Source organism: Hylobates moloch, unplaced genomic scaffold (assembly GCF_009828535.3).
Source record: "Hylobates moloch isolate HMO894 unplaced genomic scaffold, HMol_V3 SCAFFOLD_3, whole genome shotgun sequence".
In the NCBI taxonomy this organism is placed as follows: domain Eukaryota; kingdom Metazoa; phylum Chordata; class Mammalia; order Primates; family Hylobatidae; genus Hylobates; species Hylobates moloch.
Window position 1 is genome coordinate 65,092,787 of NW_026652278.1, and position 17,186 is coordinate 65,109,972.

The 17,186-nt window shown below is 51.2% G+C and overlaps 1 protein-coding gene across 1 annotated transcript in view; it reads left to right on the forward strand.

Annotated features, from left to right (window-relative positions):
- Positions 1 to 5,982: 5,982 nt before the first annotated feature.
- COL13A1 (collagen type XIII alpha 1 chain) overlaps positions 5,983 to 17,186 on the forward strand; it is a 79,192-nt gene continuing 67,988 nt past the window's right edge. Inside the window, exons 1-3 of the mRNA XM_058437018.1 lie at positions 5,983 to 5,994; positions 8,837 to 8,863; positions 11,322 to 11,372. The gene's annotated coding sequence lies outside the window, so the exon portion shown is untranslated. The remainder of the gene's footprint in view (positions 5,995 to 8,836; positions 8,864 to 11,321; positions 11,373 to 17,186) is intronic.

Genomic DNA, 17,186 nt, shown 5'->3' on the forward strand with positions numbered 1-17,186 from the left:
CCCTTTGGGTCTGTGCTGAAGGAGCCCATGAGGTGGAGGGGATGAGTCTTCACTCAGTCTCTGCCCACAGAGTGAAGAACAAAGGCCCAGGTAGCTTTCCCCACATTCTGAGCCCAGCTCAGAAGAGGAGCCCTGAACCTTTGCCCAGTGATGGCTGAAACCACAAGGCAGGAGGAGGAGGAAATGGGAAGCTGGCCAGGGCAGAAATCACCTCCTCAGCCCTGCTATCTCTGCTTCCTGCAAAAGAAGAATGCTGGTGGCCAGAGAGAGGGGCTCTGAGAGGCCTGTCTGATGCCGTCTGGGTGTATCCTGGGGGCTGGCTCTGTCCTCCAACAGGAAGACCCAGATTTCTGTGGGCACAAGGTCGGCCAGTGCCTGGAAAACACAACCGTGCAGGATGGATTAAAGCTGCAGCAGGAACCATTTAGGTGGAAGCAAATTTTCAGCCACCACTGCCCCACCCATCATGCCCCGGCAGACATTGCTAATCAATTTAGGAGGCTTTTTAACATAACGTATTAGTCAGTTACTCCCAATCCATTGGCGTCAGTGCTCAAGCTGACATCTATTGGCCATCCCTGGATTCGATTTAAGGGAGAATTTCCTAATACTGGGAACTGTGAGACTGAAAACAGATGACCAAGGGAAGTAGGGATGTATCTTTCTCTGAAGGAATATAGGGAAATATTTGCCAGCAGCTGCCAGGCCTTGTTGAATATGATCCTTGCTGAAATAGTAGCTAACACTTACTGTGTGTTAGACACTGTTATGTTTTTATGGAGGCAGTGCAACATAGTGATTATGAGCATGGGCTATGGGGCCAGACCAGCTGCAATCAAATCCTGGCACTGCCACTTTTTGCTGTGTGACCTTAGCAAGTTACTTAACCTCTCTCTGCCTCAGTCCCCTCATCTGTAAAATTAGAACAGTAATGGTGTCTGCTTCATATGGATGTTGTAAGGAATGTGTGTGTGTGTGTGTGTGTGTGTGTGTGTGTCTGTGTGTACTGTATATATATATATATTTTTTTAACTTAGGATATATTAATTCATTTAATCCTAAAAGCATAAGGCTTCCCTAGATGATGCCCAAAGGTTTTTTGCAAACCTTTAATTTTTTTTTTCTTTTTTAGAAAAAAAAGAAAAAACATTTTTGGGTGAGAGAGTAAGAGACAGGGTCTCACTCTCTCACCCAGGCTGGGGAGCAGTGGTGCGATCAAAGCTCACTGAAGCCTCAGTCTCATGGGCTCAAGTGGCCCTCCTGCCCCACCCTCCCAAATAGCTAGGACTACAGGCGTATGCCCCCACACCTGGCTAACTTTTTTTAATTTTTTTTTTTTTTTTAGAGACGGGGTTTTGCTATGTTGCCCAGGCTGGTCATGAACTCCAGACCTCAAGCCATCCTCCTGCCTCAGTCTCCCAAGTGGCTGGGTAAACCTTACATTTTAAGGAAGAAATTATGATTTTGTGAATTTTTATTAATGAATTTTATTGTTTTATTTATTTCTACCCCATCTCATTCCAAGAAACATTTTAGGGGGATTGACAAGCTACATAAGGAAACAGGAGGTGAGGGGTGGAGAACAGAGGCAGGAAAGCAAAGGGAATCCAGAGCCATGGCACTGCAGCATCCTGTGCAGATGAGCCACACACTTGGCTCTGAGCTTCTCAGTGGTCAGAGCAAAGAGGAAAGCAGAGCTTTGGCAAGAGTCGGGCTGCAGTGAGGTAGCAGCGCGCCTGATGTTTGGGTGAAGCACAGTTTTTCCTGAGAATGGAGCCTGAAATAAGTTTCCTTCATGTGTCCTCGTAAGGGTGGCACGATGTGGATGATGTCGGTTGTAAGGACACAGTAAGCAAATTGCCCCTTCTGTTCCTATTCAGAGTAGACCCACTGCATGAAGTTGGTCCCTCCTCACCCTGGCCCTTTCCCTTCCCTGGGATGGGAGGTCACTGCCCCACTTCTCAGCCCACTCTGTGATATTAGGGGACAGGCAGTTTAGAAGCAAGGGGAAGAGGGCATTGGTTGAGCACTAAAGCTCTGGTTTAAGGGACGCAGTGCCTGGGTTGTCCTTGTGGGGGCCCGGGAAAGCAGGAGTGTTGCCGGGTTCCTGGTATCCGCAGGCAGATTCATTCATTCGTAAATGTGTCTTGAGGATTACTGAGAGGTCCACATTGCTGAGGCACCGGGGACACATTCATGAATGAAACAGGAAAAGTCCCTACCTCAGGAGCTCACATTTTAGTGCTATGGGGCAAAACCAACAACATGGCAGGATGGCAACTAGTCCTGTCCCCATGAACGCTGTAGCCCCACATTCCCCAAGGACTCCCCACCGACTGGCGGGTGTCACTGCACCACCACTGAGGGGATGTCCTCAGGAACAAACGTTAGAAGGGATGACTTACTCCTGGTGCTGCCTGAACTTTTCTCAGCAGCCCTGGAGGGACGGACTTGTCTCCCAGGGAACACCGCAAGACCTACTCCTGGTTCTGCTTTTGGTTTATGGGAAAAGTGGAATGTCTGGAAGGAGAGAAACTGTATGTGACAGCAGGGTCTCTGGAGGGAGAAACCAAGGCCAGCCCCATGCCCGTCTCTGGCCAGTCCCCCTCTCTTCTAATAATCATGGTAATAGCTGCATGTATTTAGGATTTGCTATATGCCAGCTGCTGTGCTCAGTGCTTTACATACATTCTCTCATTTGATCCTAAAAGATAGGTAATGATTATTCTTCCATTTTCAAAATGAGAACACTGAGGCACAGGGAGACCAAGACACTTGCTGAAGGTTACCCAAGTAGTAAGTGGCAGAGCCAAGAGGTGAACACAGGTGGGCTGTCTTCAGAGCCAGAACTGGAAGGAAGCTTCATGAGCCTTAGAGATCAAGGCTCCCCCTTCATTTTGTTCATAAAATAACAAAGGCTCACCCAAGTGGCTTGCCAAGGTCACACAGCTGGTTGGGACAGTGTTCAACAGTTAGGTGTTACGTTACCTGCCTGACCTATGTAAACGCCACTCTTCATTTCAGGGTCCCACTGGAAGACCCGGACTCCCAGTAAGTCACTTTTGTTTCTTCTTTCCTTTGCATCTCTTTTATGTGCTCTTTCTCAGTCTGAGGACTGGCTAGGTTAAGTGGCTGGTTTTTCTCCAGGTGTATCTGGGTGACAGGCCACTCTCCAGAGTCCCCGATCTATATCTTAGGGTGAAGTCACCTCAGCTCCTTCCTCCTTTGAGATCTAGAGAGGACCCTGCTGGGACATCTTTAGCTGCAGCCCTTGGTGCCCCTTTGCCCCAGGCAGACAAATTACAGCATGCAGATCCTTCCAAAGCTGCGGCTGACTTCCAGACTGATGACCCTACCATGGGCAGCTGCAGGGATGGGCAGCCCACTGACACACTGACTATCCCCCTGCATACCAGCTGACATTCAAACCACTGTTCCTCCTTTGCCTGCTGGTAAGAGAGCAGACTCAAAAACTTTGTTTTCCCTCAATTACCATGTCTCAATTCTAGAGAGGCTGTGCCAAGTAACCATGGGGACTTTGGGACAAAAAAGATAGCTATCTCTTATTGAAACCGTAAGAGGAGCCCGGTACTGCATTTATCACCTTTCACACATTTGACTTGTTCAAGACCTCAGTGAAATGGGTATGATTATAAACCTGTTTTATACATGAGAGTCAGGAAGGTAAAATAGTTTGTCCATCTGTCCAAGCTTCAGGTGGGGACCTGTTAGAGGCCCGTATCATCACACACCACTCCATACTGCTGTTGCTTGTGGTCTGTGCTTCACCTTCAAAACCCATCTTTAAAGTCTTTTAAGACGTTGCTCTGTGGAGTCTAGCCTGGGGCATGGATGAGTTGAGTACTGGGTATGTGTACCATGGGCCCTCAGATGCAGAGTGACCCAGGCAAGATGCTGCAGCCGGTCAGGGGGCCGGAATCGGGTATGGAGAGCACCCTGGCCTGAGGCTGGCACCAGTCTGCCCTGTCTCCCTGTACCAAAGGCCACATCCATGAGATTCCAGACCCTTATGTTCCTCCCTATTACCTGATGACTCCCCTTTTAGACATAGATTATACTGTAACCTTTGGATTAATCCAACGGCTTCTAAAATTCATGCCTAGCAGTGGCTTGCTTAATGAAATGCATGTGGGGGAATGTTCAGACTTGCAAATGGAAACTCTCCCAGTAAGAGCCCCAGCGCAAAGGAGGACGGGTGAATCGGTCCCATGAAATCCAAGGAGGGGAAACATCAGATGACCGAGGGGAATGTGGGCAGACTTTGTTTTTTTCTTACAACATCCACCTTTAAAAAGCATTTAGGGGGCAATTGACAGAGCAGGGGCTGCTGCACATAGTTTCCAGTCCCTGGCCATTCCACACCCATCCCTAACCCAAGCATTTTATAACCAGGACTGCGAAGAGCATTAGTTTTAAAAAAGAAATGAAAAAGAAACCAAAACACACATCCTGAAATATCATTCAAAAGCCCAAGAGTGAGTGGACCTTGGGGCTGCCACAGCGGACGACTAGCCCTGGCCTGGGGTCCTTCGCAGGCAGAGCCAATTTCGGATCCACAGATCACGGTCCTGTTGATGCTTCTGTGTGAAGGGTCCTAGGAGTAACACTCAAAAAGACTGTGGATGTGAGTCCCCGGTGTACAAAGCAAAAGGTGTGGAGTGCAAACATGCTGATGAAATTCACCTACCCATGGCTGTGCTAGGCTTTACATGAGCAGATGCCATTTACTCAACATCAAAGGCCAGGCACTGGCCACATGCTTCTCAGAGACAGCATCCTGTGGCATCCTCCCAGCAAGCCCATGAGAAAGAAGCTCTTATCACCCCTACTGCACAGAACTGATGCTCAGGGAGGTGAAGGGAGGAGTCAGTGCTTCTAATCTACACTGCTACCCTGCCATTCTTTAGCAAAAGCGAAACTTTTTACCCAAAGCCACCGTTGGTCTTGACCTTATGTGTTAATTTTAAGAGCCTAATTTCAGAAATAGTCGCTTCTCTCAGGTGTGTCCCACATACATGGTGGATGCTCATTGTTCCTCAAGGCATTGTGCCTCAGTGGGGTTAGCAGATGCAGAGTCACCCCAGAAATGCCCATGCAGTCGCCTCCTGTCCAGCAGGCTGGACAAACCACCTGATTCTCCGCACCCTATTGCTTTCCATCCTTCCAGGCTCCTAGCAAACTCTAGGCCCCACCCCAGGTTTTATGATGTCTGCATGCATATGATGGCAAAAAAATATTTTCTACCAAAAGGGGGAGGAACAAAACTTAATAAGCAGATTTCCAGAGTAAGAAGATGTAACCCCTGGCTACAAAACAAAGCGTTTCCCTTGGAGCATCTGCAACTCGTGATTCGGCTGAATCCACATGGCTCGTGGTCCTTCCTGTCAGTACTGGAGGTGGCGAGAGGAGGGAGGAGTGGAGAAAGACTCCAGAGGTTGCCTTCTCAAACCAGGGACTGGGGAGGAGCACTGCTCTCCATCCCTGGCAGAGACAGACCGAGGAAAGTGATTCACCCATCTGTCACATGGGAGCCGCCAGTCACCCTGCTCTGTGCCTTGAAGTTGTGCGTGATAAAGATGAGGCACATCCTGGCCACAGCTGGAATCGATGCAACAGTGAAGTCTAAGGGAGCAAGGGCCTTGGAAAGGCATAGGGAAACTGAGGCCCAGGCTGGGACCAGACTCATCCTTCCCTGCTCTTTCCACAACACTCATGCCTAAGTACACACAGCTGTAGCAGTGGCTGCTTGCTGAATAGTCCTTGGGAGCTGCATAGGGAGTGTACCTACGTGATGCTTGGGCATCATACGGGATGTCATCCCCGCTGCAAACTGGGTTAGCTGTGCCCTAAATCAGGTGCACAGCTTGCCTATAGGGTCCTTCACATGCTAGCCTGGTTCCAACCACATCTGACTGTTTCTGCCTCCTTCATCATCAGGGGGACAAAGGTGCCATTGGGATGCCTGGACGTGTGGTGAGTTGGCCCGTTTGCACGTGCTCAGGTGGCCATTGCTTGCTTCTCCGTGCTGGCCTGTCCTCTAAACCATGGCAATGTGCTGTCTACCCCAGGCCCAAGGAGGGGGTCAGCACTTTCCCTTCCCCAGTCCCCAGTGTGCTTTAGGGAGGGACAAGAAAGGAGAAGGGAAGTTGTATTCCAGTCCTTCAGACCTCACAGTATGGCTTTACTCTCCAGAGAGCTGCCACAGCAAAGGAAAAACCCAAGTTGCATGAACAAAGCCCTTTGCCAGTCACCTGCTGGGAACAGCAGGAACAAACTGAGCCTCGACATCGGGAGGACTCCCACTGTGCCCCCCAAAGCTGGCAGCTCACCCTCAGATTCACAGCTGCTCCTGAAACCACCCCTCGGTGGAGCCAGAGTTCCCAGAGGCCTTCTCTGTAGACAGAGATGCACTAAGAGATGGTGAAGACAGGGCTTGGTCCCAGGTGGCACCTCCAAGTCCTCACGAGGAGGCTGAGAGTTAAAACATTCCCTGTTTCTTGCTGGAAAATGAAGATAGAGAAGGGGAGATGAGAATGTTTGATGGAGAGGGTGTTTCCCAGAAATGGGAAGGCCAGCATCAGCCCCTGAGTGTCTACAAAGGGCTATAAAGGCAGTAGCCTAAGGCAGTGATGGCCATGCCCCACCCTCACCACTCCGCAGCCTGGGCTGGGACACTGGCCTCAGCCTCTCTCCCATGTGACTCCTAACTTCCCATCAGCCTCTGCCTCACCTGGCTCCCCAGGACCCCCGAACACCCCCATGTCATTCTCAGCTTTGCCTCAGAATCTCATGGGATTGGCCTTAGGAGTGGGTGTAGCAACCTTGTGTGAATTTGCTTGCCTGGTGTGAGTCTGCCGGTGCTCAGAGGTTGAGAAAAGGCATCCAAATGATAGCTGACCCTTGCTAGTGCTAACTGCTTGCTGGCGTTGTGCTAAGAGCCTTACGTTAGCTTACTCAGACTTCATAAGAACTGCATGAGGTAGACACAGTTTCCACCCCTACTTTACCGATGAGAAAACTGAGGCTCAGAAGCTAACTGTCCTTCCCAAGGTCGCACAGTCGGGAAGTGGCTGAGCAGAAATCTGAACTCAGACAGCCCAACTCCAAACCTGCACTCTTAATCCTGACAATGTTACTACTCCCCACTCACCACCCACCCCCACTGGCCTTGCAGCTCTGAGGAGGGTCTGATCCTTAGAATGAAGTCCCAGACGCCTGGGATATTTCAGAGTTCAGGGCAAGTGTTCCGTGTCACAGAGCTTTGCTCTCCCCAGGGCCCACCCAAGGCCTGTCTATCGAGGCATGGGGGCTGGGAGCCCTGGGCCGCCCCACGCGAAGCTCTCCCACCACTTCCCAGAGAAGAGCACAGTGGAATTGCTGCCCGGCCCTGTCTGTTTTCTTCCATTCTCTAACTCCAGATCCTGAGTCCTCCCAAGCCGTCACAGGCTCTGTACACAGCAGGAAAACATGATTCAGCCATCCTTTCCCAAGGGCCTGCGCATGTGGACCTGAGCTATGTTACCATAGCCCTCTGAACCCCTGTCTTCCAAATGAAGATGTTGAGACTCACTGCACTCGAAATAGGGTGGAGTTGGGTTTTGTGCCCAAGCCAATTGTGGGACCCCAAAGTCCCTGCTCCCAGGGAAGCTTCAGGAGCCTCTCCCCTGAGTGCAGAGACAGGCCCACAGGGAAGGCTGCAAAATGCAAAGTGGCAGCTCTGGGCCTCCCCATCCTGTCCGTCCTGTCCTCCTTCTTGGGCCCTGTGGACACCTCCCCCCAGGAAGTGTCCATACTTCCCTCCCATAGCAGTGGGGGAAGAAGGAGGGGAGCTGCAGGAGGTCTCCCTACTTCCTTCTTAGCAGGTCTATTTTCAAGCTACTCTGGCTGCTGGTGCTATTTTAAATGAGACAATGGGCCCATTTGGCTACCCATTAGGGGTCCTGGCATGAGCCACCTGATAAGCAGTGAGGTGGCCAGTAGGTGTGACATGCCTGGGTCATCCCTGGGGCTTACCAGAGGTGGCCCCACTGGCCTGTCCAGAGCAGGGTGGATTGGGACTGTCCATCTACTGGTCACTGTGGTTGCAAGGGACCCTTGGCCACCTAACCAGCCTCCTCTGCATCACTGACCCGTGCTCCATCCTTCCAGAGGTGTGTGTCCTGCCTTCTGGCCTCCTGTGGTTCTCCATGCCCCCTCCCTCCACCTTGCCCGGCCAGGCCCAAGGACTCCAGGCTTGTCTAGCTTGGCAAAGCTTTGTTCTTGGTGTTCACCTGGACCTGCAAACCTCCTAGACACCAGCATCACAACACATTCCTGGGGCAACTCCCCCCGATCCCCACCCCAACCTCAGAGTGTGTCCTGGCCAGCTGGGGCCATGGCTTCTGGGGAGGATTTCCTGACTTAGGTGGGATCTTGTTCTCTTTTCTCTATCTCTGTCTCTCTCCCATTGTCTGGCTTTCTCTCTCTCTCTCTCTCTCTCTCTCTCTCTCTCTCTCTCCTCTCTCTCTCACACACACACGTACGTACGTGCCTCAAGAAGGCCTCTTACAGCCCCAGCCACTGTTTCTCAGTTATCTGGAGCAGCTGCACATTGCAGCCGCCGCCTTCCACATGCCACATGCTGTGCTTGTTGGACGTGGACCTGTCATGTGTCAGCATCTGTGTTTTGCTTTGTTTCTTATTTCACAGTGATTTCTTCTGTTTGGTTGTTGTGCCATGAACATGGATTCTCGTGTGGGTGCCTCTTTCTCATCCCCTCTTTTTTCTCTCCCCCTCTTTCCCTTCCTGCACCCTGTGTTGCATGTGGCTGCCCCAGGGAGTAAAGGGCCAACCAGGCGAGAAGGTGAGTCCACACTTTCCCCTTCTGCCCTGCACCCAGCCTCCTCCTCCAGGTGGACTCTTGATGGGGAGCCTCTCAGCCCTCCCCCTCCATGAAAGCCCCAGCAGAGGGTGCTGGCTGGGCCTGCTGCCCTTACCGCCTCTCACGGCCCCGTTTCCTAACAGCTTCCATAACATCGGGCAGCAGTCTTAGGATTCCTGGGCGGCGGTCCCAGCTTTCCCAGCTGAGGAGGTCTCCCCTGCCCTGCGCTGCCCTGCCAGCATGAGGCCTCATCGCTCTGGCCAATTGCTCTTTTGTATAGCTGGAACTGCCCAGGGGGACCCCTGAGGTTATGGAATAGAGCCCCCCTGGGAAGTCAGAACCCAGAAGCCATCCTGGAACATCAGCCCTGGGGGGTTCTTGAGAGATTTCTGAGAGCAACACTTCTTTTTTTTTTTTTTTGAGATGGAGTCTCGCGCTGTCACCCAGGCTGGAGTGCAGTGGCGAGATCTCGGCTCACTGCAACCTCCGTCTCCTGAGTTCAAGCAATTCTCCTACCTCAGCCTCCCAAGTAGCTGGGATTACAGGCATGTGCCACCACACCCAGCTAATTTTTGCGGTTTTAGTAGAGACCGGGTTTTACCATGTTGGCCAGGCTGGTCTCGAATTCCTGACCTCAGGTGATCTGCCCACTTGTCCTCCCAAAGTGCTGGGATTACAGGCGTGAGCCACCATGCCTGGCCAACCACAACACTTCTAAGGAGTTCACCCTGCAGATGAGGAAACTCATCTGATGCCCAAGGAAGGAGCAGGGCTGGCCCAAGATCGCACAGCAATAGTGATGAGCAGGGGCTCCAAGCCAGACCTCCCGGTGCCCGGCTCTGTACTTCCCTGTCCGTAATGCAGTATTTCTGCAATAGTTTGCCGTCTCCAAAATAACAATCTCGACAATTATAATACAGTTGCCATGTATTAAACACAAACTGTGTCAGGTGCAGTTTTAAGTATTTTGTCTGTATTCCCAACTAGCACTGACAACCTTTTCAGGGAAGCTTTAATATTCTCATTTACACGAGGCACAGAGAGGCCAAGTCACATGCCCCGGGTCACATAGCTAGAATGTCATAGAGATGGAGAGGTGCCCCAGTGTGTCTGACTCCAAGGCTGGGGCCCCTAGCTACCATGCTATTCAGTCCCCAAAATGGAACTAGACTGTCAGCTCCGCATTGGCATGAGGCTAAACTGCCTAGGAGAAAGACACATGACCCCTTCCATGGACCAGGCATTGTTTTAAGTACTTTACATTATCACATGACATCTTCACATCCATCCTATGAGACAGGCGCTATCTGTATCCTTACAGATGAGAAAACAGGCACAGGGACATTAAGTCACTTGCCCAAGGTCACACAGCTGGTGGGTAGCAGAGCTGGGCTTCAGACCCAAGCATTCTGGCTCTTAACCATGACACTACACCGCCTTGTATAAAAATTATTGTGTCATTGCCATGACATAAACAGTTACTAATTTGAAATCACCCCTCACCTGCCTGTAAGGTATGACATTTTCCAAAATGCGTTTCCCGTAAGGGCAACAGAGCCGCTCTCAGCATCCCTGTTCACAGAGGAGGTATGTGGGCTCAGAGAGGTTTTGTGACTTTTCCTGGCAGAGTAGGACTTTGAACTTGGGGACACACACACACACACACACACACACACACACGCACACCGTGCTTGTCTAGCTAGCTCAGCCACCGTTGACAGCGCTTTGAGCTCCTCATTCAGCGGCATCTGCCTTCCTCTCAGAGCTGACAATTCTGCCCCGGCCTTCACCCCTCTGTGTCATTCTGAAACAGGGACTGGGGAATTTGAGGCAGCCCAGCCTTTCAGGGTCAGGGATGCTGAGTCCACACAGCACGCATGCTGCTCGTGTCCCCCTCCTCTGTTTTCACAGGCCCCATTCTCGGGCAGGTCACTGTTCAGCAGTTGCAGGGTGTGTGGCCAGATGGGTATTTGCGGGGGTGCTGGAAAGCATCCTGGGCTGGGCCGGGGAGAGACTCGGGCCTGGGCAGCCTTGCTAAGTCTCCCCTCTCTCCCTGTGTCTCCCTGTTTCCCGCCACTCCAATGGATCCTGTTCTTCTCGCTTCCCCGGCCTGGGGTCCCACCACCCTGTCTCCCCGGAACCCCATGTCCTGTGTTTTCACTGACACGTCTTCTCCTTTCCCTCCTGCTGCTTCCCGCTACTACCTGCCCTTCCCAACCCATCCTGAATGCTCCCTCCTTGCCCCTGTGCCCTCTGTGTTGACTCTGCTGATCCCCTCATGGCCCTCCACGTCCCCTGGCATCTCTCTCCTGTCCCATGGAGCCGGCGTCCTGCTCCGGGCCCCCTGCCAGCTCCTTCCCTTTGGCTCCTTTCTTTCCCGCTCCTCTTCTCCATACCTCCCTGCCCCTCGCTCCCTCTCCCCCTTCCTCTCTCCCCGCAGGGGTCCCCCGGAGACGCTGGGCTGTCCATCATTGGTCCCCGCGGCCCCCCTGTAAGTTGTTTTTACTTTTCCTCGGGGTGTTGGAGGGATGGGTGAGTTGAGGAAAAGGGCTTTTAGGCTGGGGATGAAGGGACAGCGAGGGCGGCTGTGCCCCTGGATGGGGAGGCCACCGCATGTGATGTGGTCAGCCCAACCAGGCCTCGGGTGCCAATGTTGATGTTAAGGAAAGTGGCCTGGCTAAATATACCTAAATTACAGTCCCTTGGGAGGGTTCTGAGGGACCTGCCCTCTAGCCACGAAACTACAGCAGCTGCGAGGCGGCCGTGCTGTTTACAGACAGAAGGGAGAAAGGGCTCGCTCTCTCCGGATGGGGTGATCCGGCTTTCCCGGGAACCAGCCTTTGTTTCTGGAAGCCCATGGAGCAGGTACGAGTCCGGGTTCACTGACCCAGGCATGCACTACTGGTCTTGCCAGAGGGCCAGCCCACACTCACCCTCACAGATGCCTCTGTGCAGTGCTGGGTCCTGTGTGTTCACTAGCACCCTCCACCCCATAGCTGGGAGCTTGAGAAAACCAGCGAGGCTCCCCTCACATGTGCTTCCTCAGGGACCAAAACAGGGGTGTGGGTGATGAAGCCAGCAAGATATCGAGGCTGTGGGAGGAAGGGCTTGTTATTTTCCCAGAGCCCTGAACCACGGGGCTTTAATAAAATCACCACATGTCAGGGTGGAAAGGATCCCAGGGATGGTCTAACACAGCCCTCTCAGAAGGGGAAACTGAGGCTCAGAGAGGGGGAGTTCCCTCCCATGTAGAGGCTGGGCAGTATTAGAACCGAGGAGCCCCCGGCCTCACCACAGCAGCAGGCCGCCGGCTCCACCTTCTGCACTTTTCCTGACCCGCCGTGCTCAGTGAGGGGTGGGAGCAGAGGGCTAGCCTCTGGGAGACTGAGACCCATAGCAGAGGGAGAGGGGCCGGAGAACGAATGGCTAAGTTACACCCAAGGGAGGGGACCCGCAGTGCGCTGAACAGCCAAGCAAGGGGTTGTGGCGAGTGCGGGGAGCTGAGAGGTAGAGCCAGTTTGGGAAGGACAGCAGGGGCAGGACAGCCAGGCTGGCAGACATGTCAGGGGCTGGGTCAGAGGCAGAACTTGAGCGGCCCTGGGCTGAGTAGACATGGCCTTTACAGCAAGGTTTTCTTCTGGGTTCAGACCATAATGACCACGCTTAACACTTCCTCTGTGGTGGTCTTATCTTAAGACTTTTACACGTATTCACTCACTTAATCCTCACAAGAACCCCATGACATAGGGACTGTGATCACCTCCATTTTACAGATGAGGAAACTGAGGCACAGAGAGGCTGAGTGACTTGCCCAAAGCCATAGGGCTGGCACGTGGCTACACTGGTAGCTGATCATTCAGCCAGACCATCTGGCTCCAGTCTGCTTCTGGTTCCTGCTGCCGTCATGGACGGGCCAGGCCTGATGTCACAGTCGCATGTGCTCCTGGGCTCACACGGTGGCTGCCCCGATGGGCTTCAAGCCTCCTGTGTCCTGGAGGAGGTGCAGCACCAATGCCCTGGCCAAATTGGTCCTGATGAAGGTGGTGATGGGAAGGTCATAGAAACAGAAGACAGTCCTCCAGGTTCTAACATCGAGGACCCAGCCTGGTGTGTTAGGAGGACAGGGGAGTAACACAGCATACAGGCCCTACCCTAGGCTGCCATCTCTGTTCGCCTTCTGGTCTGGCGTCAGATGTTCTATTGTGTGGATCCTGCTGGTCCTCTCACACCCTTTCAGCAAATTATGTCAACAGGCTACCAAAAAGTTATTGAAAAGCTCCACTGCTGTAGATGTGTTCAGGGCAGTAGAGCCTCTGCTCCTCCTGGCCTCAGCCCAGCACGGATAACCTAATCAGAAACATACCTACTGCACTGGATTTGACTCCAATAGTGAAAAGCACCTTCTGTTCAGGTAGCAATCAGAGATTCTGTTTCCCAGGCACCTGTCACATAATAGGTCTCCTTCACAGCTGTGAGGCAGGCCCCACCAGCCCATTTTACAGAGGAGAGAACAGTTTCCTAACTCGCCTGTGGTCACCCAGCTAGTAAGTTCTGGAGCTTGGGTTTGGCCAGGTTATCCTCATCTCAAAGCCTGCATTCTTGCCTCAATACCCTGTTCCATGTTTGAAATGCTACGTTTAAAATGATATTTACTTCAGGAGAAAAAAATCCTCCAGGTGGCTCCCTACATTGGCACCAGGAAAGGTTTTATCATACTAGGAGTCTTAACGAAGCCCAGCATCCTCTGACTTTGGCCCCCATCACCCAGTGGCTCGAGCTATCCCTGCCGAGTCCCCACTACAGCAGGGGCTGCCCCCTCAGCTCCTTCCAGGAAGCTGCCCTGAGATAATGGGAGCAGGGACAGGGGAAGACAAAGGGTCCTTTTGTCATTAAGGGGTAGAAGTCAAGTGGGCACCCTTGGTGGCAGCCAGGGATGATGGAGAACATGTGGCTTTCCACTCAGCCAGGAAGGGTCCAGCATAGATGCTGCTAATAAGAACCAGCCTTGCCACTCTCAGGGGCCACCTGCCTCCCCTCTTGGAGTTTGATAAATGGTCCAAGCAAAGGGGGACCCCTCCAAGCACTTTGGAGGAGGGTTCACTTTCTAATGAAGCAAGCTGGAATACAGTGTTGGGGCACGTTGACTTTAAGGGAGCCTCCGTAAATTGAGGGGGAGGCTGGACCTCCAAGATGCTGGCTGGTCCAGCAGGCCCTGCGCAGGGGATCTGCCAGTCCTAGGAAATGCCCTATCTCAAAGCGTGCCCATTCCCTCTCTGAGCTCTCTAGCTTCTCTTCTGGGGCCAGGAGATACCTGAACTTCCAGTCCTCATCCACTAGGAGCCACCCCACACCAGGTAGACATACCTACTGAGTGTGTCTCAATTCACTCCATTCATATTTGTTAAGAACCCAGTGCCTGCTAGGTGCTGCGTAGAAACCCAGCCTCTGTCAGCTTGCCCTCTGGGCACACGATCTAGTGGGAGAGACCAGCGATCACATAATCCATGACAATGCAGACAGCAAGTGCTAAGCCAGGGGATGGTTAGAGAGCTGTGGGACAAGGAGGAGGCACCAGCCTTGGGGAAAGAGGGCAGGCAGGGAAGGCTTCCTGGAGGAAGGGATGAAAACTGCAATCAAGGACCCATGAGAAGCCCTTACATTATGGTCAGGGGTTAGGCTTTGTCCTGAGGGTGTGAAGAGCCTGTAGGTTGTGTTAGGCTGATGTGGGACATAACCAGATTTGCAGTTTAAAAGGTTTTAGAAGGTCCAGCATGCAGCATGTTTAGAAGAGGCTGCAGTGGGAGGCTGGCTGGAAGGCACTTGCAACAACCAAGGCCTGGACTGGAGCAGAATCGGTGGGGCTGGCCAGGAGGGCTGGACTTGCAAGCTATTTCAGAGGTGGAATTGAAGGATTTCACGATGATAAAAAATGAGGATTGAGGGACAAGCAAGAGCTCAAGATGACACCACATTTCTGACTTGAGTAACAGAGTACCCTTTCCCAGAAGGAAGAGCAGATTTTGCCAGGGGAGATGAGTTGAATTTGAGCATGATGAATTAGAGATGCCGTAATGTCCAACGGGAACTGTCATCTGCTGCTGGAGGTCAGAGCATGTGGTCCGCTGGAGCTGGCTTGGACGGCTGGCAAGAGTGGGCCATGCCCACCTCACCTCCTCCCAGCTGCGTTCAGTGACCTCACGTTGGTAGCTTGAAATCGGCTATGGTGGGTGTATTTACACCACAGACATTGGCAGATGCTGTACAAGGCAGGGCTCTCCTCTCCACCCTCCCCCACTCAGCTAATGGTTCAACATTTGCCAGCATGGAGTCTTGTTGCTGAGGGAGGCAGAATGAGGCGGCCCCTGGGCAGAGACACAATTGACCGTCTCTCAAGGGTCAAATAAGAGAAGGGAGACTTCTTGGTAGGCTTTTTCCAACAAGAACCTTCTGTCTGTGTATTTGCAAGTAGGAGAAAGATAGGGAGGAGTAGACATAGGGGTCTGCTTTCAGAAGTGGGGACCTCCTTCGGCTCCCTTTTCACTCTGACCTTGAATTAAGAGAGAAGATTTCAGAGATCAATGTAAAGCTTATTTCCCTTGTTCTGGTTCAGAAGGATGTAATATTAATCCATGAATTAATGTACAAATACATCTATTTTGTATACATTTAATGTGATCCTAATCCCTGCGCATGTTTTATGAGGTTGGGAATCCAAAAAAATTCTACTAGATATCAAAATGTATTATAAAAACAGGACAATCTAAGTAAACATATGAACAGAACAGAATGGGGAGGCCAGGAATAAAGCCAAATGCGTGTGTCAATTTGGTACATGATCAAGGCTTCATTTCACAATAGGAAGTGAAAGATCAATTGTTCAAGAAATGATGCTGGGGCAGCCGATAAGCCACTTAGTAAAAGGTAAAATGAAAGACAGTTGTTTGGTTTTTTTATTATGAAAGCCAATTTATTCATTATATCGGAATAAATTCCAAAGAACAAAATACTTAGATATAAAACCTGAAACCGTAAAATATAAGGACAAAGCATGAGTGAACATTTTATAATTCTGAAACTGGGGAAGGCCCTTTTAAACATGACACAAAACCCAAAAGCCATAGGAGAAGATTAAATTTGTCTATATAAATATAAAACACACCAGAAACAAAATAAATGACAAATGCCAAATTAGAAAGAATAGTCATGACATATATGACTATCAAAGAGTTATTTTTCTTGACAAAGTGCTTCACTTATATCAGCAGGAGAAAAACAAACAACCTACTAGAAAACATTGGTAAAGAGAAACAGGCAGAGAAATATTGGAAGAGGTGTCTAACCTCAGGATATAATTGAAGAGATATAAATTAAAGTCCAGTTCCAAGTCTCCCCACATGCCTTTCCCAGGCCCAGCCTCTCCAGAAAGTGGTGTTCCCGTTTCCACTTGGTCTGTGACAACATTCTTCCCCAGATCTCTGAAAAAGCCTTGGTTTAGCCCTGGATTTGATCCTGGTTGGAGAGATGCATCCTGCTACCAGGGCAGGCTCTGTAATTAACAAACTGTGTGATTATCCCTACCACGTAAACATTGTCCCTAGCGGGATTGAAGATGTTTCTTGGAATCCTCTCCTCCTGACCTTTTCTTCAGGCCTCTTGCTGTGCAGAGTAGTTTACAGAAAGTTTACACTGGGAGGTTTCGGAGATGACATTGTATGGTTTCCGGGTTTTCTCCTTGGTTTATTTTTAGCATCACTTATCCTTGAGAGGAGAAGAGCCAGGGGCCCTTCCTATAGATGAGTGGGATCTCCTCCCTCGTGCCCTTTTGGATGGCTGCCACAAGCCCATCCTAAGCCTGCGGCAGACTTCAACTCACTCCCTGTTGAACCAGCGCACCCACCCTGATGGCAGGGTGCCCATCCTACCCAGCTGACATGTTCCCTGAGCACAGGCCACTGGGCACTTATATTCGTGGCTTCAAGGAGGACCCTAGCAGCCTGGAGATGTTTTAGGGTCATGGCATGTGAATCCAGAGAAATCTTCTGGAGAGGATCTGATTCTAAAACTGCTGCTTGTCAAGGACAAACTTTCATTGATCACAAGACATATTGGGCCTGAAAGCAACCTTGCTCTATTCTGCAGCTTCCCTGTTCAGTTCAATTCAACAAGTGTCTGATGATGGCAGCTACCATTTCAATAGGCTTTACAAACATAATTAAATGTAATTTGATGATCCTATGAGGTTATACTGTTACCTCTATTCTATAGATGAGGAAACTGAGGCTCTGGGAGGTTAAACAACTTGCTC